The 6,868-nt window shown below is 56.6% G+C and overlaps 1 long non-coding RNA gene across 1 annotated transcript; it reads left to right on the top strand.

The window, feature by feature from the left end:
• The first annotated feature begins 29 nt into the window (after positions 1-29).
• On the top strand, positions 30-5,820 carry LOC145716559 (uncharacterized). The gene is made up of 2 exons (XR_014139340.1): positions 30-3,108; positions 5,043-5,820. It is a non-coding gene; the product is annotated as an uncharacterized LOC145716559 (long non-coding RNA).
• The last annotated feature ends 1,048 nt before the right edge of the window (positions 5,821-6,868 follow it).

The following is a 6,868-nucleotide window of genomic DNA, read 5'->3' as shown; positions in this document are numbered from 1 at the left end:
CGGGTGTTCCTGGGGCCTTCCCGGCTCGCCCCTCCCGCGGGCCTCTGCTCAAACGGCCCTCCTCGCCCCCCCAGCCCCTGGCACACGGGTGTGCTTCCTGGCAAGAGCTCCGGGGGGCTGCCCGGCCCCCGTGTCACCCGTGAGGGGCTGGCCAGCCCGGCTGAGCGGGGGCGAGCTGTCCACGGGCCCCGTTGCCACCAGCTGTTGTTTCTTCGCTCCCGTCCCTAAGAGGTGTAACGGCCTCGCACGTCGCGTTTCACGGTGTGACGTGACCCCATCCCCAGTCACCCCGAAGGCTTCCCGCACTCCTCCCTGACCCCCAGCACTGCGGAGGCCCTGCACTTCCTGTGCCCGCAGGTGGCGCGTGTGCCCCCGACTCACGCATACACACACCGTGCGTGTCACGGCGTGTCCGGCGGCTTTCGCACCACATCGGTTTTGCCATCCGTCCGCAGTGGGCCGTGCACACTGTCTGTCCCCCTCCCGCTCCATCGCATCTCGGGCCTTTTGGGGTTGATTCTGTGGGCGCCTGGCCCTGCCCTCGGGGAGTGGCCGCACCCGCGCCGTGGCCTTCCGTGGACCTTCCGTGGGCCGGCGTGGCTCCTCTGGGGGGGTCTCTGCTCTGATGGTGCTTCGGTTTTGTGTGTGTGTCTTCAGGCTGGCGGAGCCTGAGGGTGGACAGGCAGAGCTGGGGGCCGCCCCCTGCCGCGCAGCTCTCTTCTGTTCCCTCCCTCAGAGGCCAGGTCAGACCTCCCGGCACGCCTTTCCTTTCAGAGCATGGCCAAGCCCCGGGCCGGCCCCTGCTGGCTCTCCTGCTTTCAGGACTCTCAGGGTCTCCGTGTGGGGACTTAAGTGTCCTGCCACCGAGATGCTGGGCAGGGCCGGCAGGAGCAAAACATGAAGGGGCCCCAGTGTGCCTGCTCCGCCCCGCCCTGGGCGCCAAGGGGCTGGTGCGGATGGAGGCAGGGGGTCTTCCTTCACCAGGCGTCCGAGGCTTCCACGGACCACATCCTGTCTTGCGAACGCAGGGGCCACAGGGTAAAGCCTGGGTGGGACCCGTCTCCCGGGCACACGGCCCTGCCCCGTGCTGGCCTTCCCCGCTGTCCCAGCCGCCGGGCTCTTCCTGACCCCTGTGGTCTTTCTGGCCACATCCAGCATCTGAGCCACCGAGTGCGCGTTCGGGGCACTGCCGTGTGCCGTTCAGCCCACACCCGGTGTGGCTACGGCGTAGGGTACCACTGACCCTCTCCACCCGGCCCCGTGAGCACGTGTCTTCTCACGGGGAGATCGCCCCCCTTACCGAAGCCAAATAGGAAGGGCGCCCGGCTAGGCTCTGGTGGGGCTAACTGGGCTTTGGAAGTCACCTTGGGGTTTGTCCAGCTCGCATCTGATGAGGAGCCCCAGGGAACTGAAGGCTGTGGAGGCCACGGGGACAGAGGACTCTCCAGGTCCATAAAGGACTTTTCTGGGATGGTAAACAGGCGACCTAAGAGCATGGTTAATACCAAGTGACCCTTGGGGCTGGGCTGCGGGCGCCCCGTCTGTAACTCCCCTTCTGAGAACCTTGCGGTGTGACCAGGTGGAAAGAAGATCCCACCACAGAGCCCCAGGCCGTGAGCCTTGCGCCTCCAGCCTCGCGGGGGTGGGCTCACTCTGCTTTCCGGATCAGTCGTCCCCCTCGCGGTGCTCACCTCTCCCTCTGGGCCATTTAAAACTGGAAAGATCTTTCAGAGGGAATTATGGCCTCAAATGAGTTCAACTGGTAGAGCGGTTGCCTTCGATCATGTGAACGTCATCTTCCAGGGAGGGGATGGTGTCTGTCTGTGGAGTGCTAGGGACGGACAAGTTTGACGACGCACCCCCCAACCCCCCGCCCCGAGGGCCAGGGAGGCCGAATCCATGGAACAGCCTCCTCACACTGACTTCTAAACGAATGTAAAGACTGAGGCCATTTAGGCCTTTCATTGATAGCAAACATCTTCCATCTGGACATGTGGTCACTGTGACTTCCCAGCTCCCAGGCGGTTGGGCTGAGAAACCCCATTTCAGGTCTTTCCTGAGGTGTGAGCTGGGTGTTGGCCATGTGGGGTAAGAGGGTCCGGGCAGCCCTTCCCAAGGGGGTGGGCCCACCTAGACCTGGATGCTGGGTCAGCTGATGGTGAACTACGGATCGAGCGGAGTGATGGGCCTGGAGACGGGGGCCACCGTGGGCCGGCCTTGTCCCCCCCCCCAGTGAGGACCAGGGTCTCCGTGCCATGGCTGGTTTCTAATCCCTCTGTCCTGATTTTTCTTCCTGGATCTTCTGTCCATTTTGTATTCCCCAAATTCCCTTTTCCCATTGTGTCAGAAACAACGCTTCCCATGAAGCTGCGTGCAGGCGAGTCTACTCCTATTTATCTTTGAAAGGCGGACGGACCGAGCGTCTTTTTTCTTTCTTACTGTAAGTTCTCATCACCTGTCCTGAGCAGGTGGTACCGAGCGAGTTCCCACATTCTTCCCTTCTCCACATGGTTTCCTGAGTCTTGTGTTGATGTCAGTTTGTTGCAATGGTGACCAGCAGTCCATTGTTACTAAGTAAAGGACTAGTTGAGGTGGGGGTTCCGTCTGTCTTCTACAGGCCAACGGGTTGTGACAAATGCATCCAGTGCAGTGTCCCACAGAATAATACTGTGCGTCACCCCCCCCCCACTCCACCTCTTTGTCCTTGATCTTTTTATTATTTTGCCTTTTCTAGAACGTCCAGACTGAACTGGGATCAGACCATGGGAAGCTCTTTTAACAGGCTCTCTCATGTAGTGATTTGTACAGAATGTCCTGTGTCTTTTCAGGGACTGATGGCTCATCTTAGTGTCTTGCGTACATTGTGTTGCCCTCTGCATCCTGTGTTCAGTTTCCGATTCAGCCAAAGGTTACGGGGGTACCTTCTGGAGCAGTGGCCACGGGAGCAGCAGTCTTCAGGCTCTGGCCAGGTTGAAACCCGGCTGGGCCGCCCCCGTGGGCACTAACCACCGCTTCTCTTTCAGATCCGCCTGACAGACCCACTGGGCAAGCTCTCGCACATCCTGGAGACGGACCACTTCGCCCTGGTGGTCCACGAGCAGATCCAGTGTGAGTAGGGCCCACTGCAGGCCTGGCTGGGTTGGGGCCGGGGAGCGGGAGCCCTGCAGGCCGCTGGCTGCCAAGGCCCAGCCCCAGGTTCCGTGCACCTTCCTGCCATGAGCTGTGTGGGGCAGGGAGGCCCTCGTCCCTCAAGCATCTGGGGAGTTGGTGGTGCTGACCTTAAGCCCCCACCGGCCTTGGACTGTGGATCCGAGGGACCCCTCTGCCTGGGTGCCCACTGCCGGGGAGGCCATGGGGCTTTCGAACTGCCACGTACACAGCCACTTTCAGGCCAGGGGACGCCAGTCCAGTCCCGGGGAGGAGGCGGCCTGGGGAAATGAGAATCGGGAGGGGCCTGAAATCTGCCCACCCTCCTGACAGAGAGCTGGTCTTGGCGCCTGGGCGGTCCCGAGTCTAACCCCTCTCCCGTCCTTGGCTCCACAGCATGGGACCTGGCCTTATCGGGCGTGGTGGGGGGGCCTGCAGGTATGTACGCCCTGCCCCCCCCCCCCAGAAACGGCTCTGCAGTTAGAATCGCAGCTTCCGAGGGCAAAGGAGGGTGTCCAGGGTCCTGGACCCCCAAGCTTGAGTGGGAGGGTTCTTCCTCCTAGTCTCACGTTTACTCGTATTTGAGCATCTACAAAAAAAGAAAAGAAAAAGATAAGGAGCTCCAAGTTCAGGGTCCGGGAATAAAGTTTTCTCGAGTCACACTTGGTAGCACTTCTGCTGTATTGGCAGAACCGAGTGGTCTAACGGACCATGTGGCCCTTTACAGAAAGTCTGCACGCCTCGGCTCTGGACGAGTTTCTCCTGGAGGGGTGTGTAGGGCAGGTTACAGAGGCGGCTACAGACCACCCTCTCCTGCAGGGGTGCGTGCACAGAGGCAGCCCTGGACAGGCTTCTCCAAAGCGGCCCCTTTGCCTGTACATCCCTGCAGTGCGCGGGGCTGATCCCTTCTGGGTTCCCCTTGTATTTTCCTGAGGTGCTCTGAGTAGGCCAGCTGGGTGCCCGCCCCCCCATGCCTTCCCCACCCCCACCCTCTGTGACCTCTGCCCTCCAAGGCGGGAGGGACAGCCGGCCACGGGAGTGGTGCTGGGGAAAGAGATGGGACCTGGGCCTTTCCCTCCCGCTCCTCTGCTCTGCGGGCCGTCCGTGTGTTGGTCACAGCTCTCCAGGGAAACCAGGAGGATGAGTGGACATCCGGAGAGAGATTCAGTATCCAGAATTGGCTCACGTGACTAGATCGGCAGGTCCCAGGAGCTGCAGGCTGAGCGGACAGGCTCAAGACCCGAGAAGAGTCAGTGTTTCAGTTTGAGTCCAAAGACAGCAACGATTTTCTATTACTCAGGGAGCATCAGCCTTTTTGTTCTATTCAGGCCTTTGGCTGATTAGGCGCGGCTCGCCAGGCCAGGGAGGGCCGTCTGCTTTACTCAGTGCACCCGATCAAATATCTGGTCTCAGCCAGGCAGCCAGAATAATGTTTGACCAAGTATTTGCACACCCCGTGACTTAGTGAAGCAGACACATAAAATTAACCATCCCCAAAACCCTGTCCGCCCACTGGTGAGAGGCATGGGTCTGAAGACAGGCCAGAGCTGTGAGCTGCTGTAGTTCATGGCTGTGGGCAATGTTGGAACTTCATGCCCAAACTCGAGCGCAGGCACCAAGGGGGACCCACAGATGGGTTGAGTAGTGAGACTGGGGCATCTGGCCCGGCAGACCTGGCGTGGAGAAGCCCGGACCCTACTCTGCAGCTTCGCCCAGACGGCTCGTGTCAGATGGCCGTTGCTGTGGGGCGGCCCGGGTGCTGCTGGGGAGACCCCCGGGCGGCTTCAGGGCGGGGCCTCGGGAGCTCAGCTGCCAGCAGGGCCTGGGTGTGGGCAGGGCGGCCTCTCATCGCATGCACACACAGGACCCTTTACACCTACTGCCTTGTTCCTCAGACCACAGCAATGGCAAGTCCAGTAAGAGGCAGATGGTCTTCGGGGTCGTCACTGCCATCGACTTGCTGAACTTCGTGGCTGCTCGCGAGCGAGAGCAGAAGACCAAGTCAGGACCTGCCGGGGCCACGGCACAGCTCTGACGGCCCCCACGCCACTGGCTGGTGTCCGTCCTCTCTTGCTTTTGTCTGAGCACGCAAATGTGACTTTCAGCTGCCTGACGCTGGGCACTGCTCTAACATGATGGGTAGCAAGGACAGGTGCAGGATGCTTAGCCCGGGGCCAGCAGGAATGTTCGTTTTCCCTTTATTAGCACCTGGCTACCTAAATGAATCTATTTATGGTTTATTAGAGTAGATGTGTTTTTCTTTAACTTTCTTCTAAAATGTTTCAACGCAAGAATCTTATTAAATAGAACTCAGCCAGGTGGAGGAACCCATGTGAGGATAGGAGCAGGGTGGGTAAAAGCAGCTGCAGGTGCCTTTTCTGGGGAAGAATCCAGAATGGGGAGCAGCAGAAAGGGGCTGGCTAAGCGTGGGTCAGTGTCTGCTTGGGGCTGGGTCAGTCAGAGCGACTCGAATGTTTGGGGTTTTTTGATTGAGGGGAAATTCCCATAACCTTAAGTTAACAGTTTAAAAATGTGATGTTCTCGGTGTCATGTAGTCAGATCCCAGTGCACGTCATCACCTCCCCTCCCTCTCCTGGCCACCGCCAATCTGCTTTGTGTCTGCGCGGGTGTATCTGTTCGGGATCCATCACATAAACGGAATGCTACAGTCTGGCCTTCTGTGTCTGGCTTATTTCACTCAGCACGATGTTTCTGGAGTTCGCCCACACTGTAGCAAGGGTCGGTTCTTCACTTGTTTTATGGCTGAATAATGTTCCGTTGTGTGGATGGATGTTGTGTTTATCCCTTCATCCACGACGGATGGACATTTGGGTTGTTTCTGCCTCTCACCTGTTAGGAACTGTGCTGCCATGAACCTTTGTGTATACGTGTTTGAAGATCTGTTTTGAATCCTTTTGGTTCTATACCCGGGCCTGAAATTGCTGGGTCACATGATAATTCCACGTGTGATTTTTTTTGAGGGACCACCAGGCTGTTCCACAGTGGCTGCCCCCGGCTTACATCCCCACCACCCACGCACAAAGATTCCAGTTTCTCCACGTCCTTGTCCACATTTATTATTCCCTAGTTTTGGGGGTTTCTGTGTATTTGCTTTACAACCATGATGGTATAAAGTGGCATCTCATTGTGGCTTTGATTTGCATTTCCCTAATGACTAATGATGCTGAGCATCTTTTTATGTGCTTTTTGGTCTTTTGTGTATCTTTGCAGAAATGCCTATCCAAGTTCTTTATCCATTCTCAAATTGGGTTATCTTTTGTTGTCTAGCTGTAGGAGTCTTTATATACTCTAGATACTAGACCCTTATCAGATATGTGATTTGCAAATATTTTCTCCCCTTCTGTGGGTTAACTTTTCCCTTTCTTAATAATGACTTTTAGTGTACAATATTTTAAACTTTGATGAAGTTCAGTTTATTTTTTTTTGTTGTTATACCTTTGGTATTGTATATATACGAACCCATTACCAAATCCAAAGTCATGAAATTTTACACCGGTTTTCTTCTAAGACTTTTATAGTTTTAGCTGTTATATTTGGTTCATTAACCCATTTTGAGTTAATTTTTATACATGGTGTGAGGTAGGGATCCAACCTCATTTTTTTTTTTTTTTTGTATGTGGATGTCTATTTGTTAAAGAGAGATTATCCCCCATTGAATGGTCCTGGCACTCTTGGTGAAAATCAACTGTCCAAGGTGGAA

Source organism: Leptonychotes weddellii, chromosome 1, assembly GCF_054177405.1.
Source record: "Leptonychotes weddellii isolate Sample4059 chromosome 1, ASM5417740v2, whole genome shotgun sequence".
NCBI classification, from domain to species: domain Eukaryota; kingdom Metazoa; phylum Chordata; class Mammalia; order Carnivora; family Phocidae; genus Leptonychotes; species Leptonychotes weddellii.
Note: the sequence above shows the minus strand (reverse complement) of the source record. Positions and strands in the feature narration are given on the sequence as shown.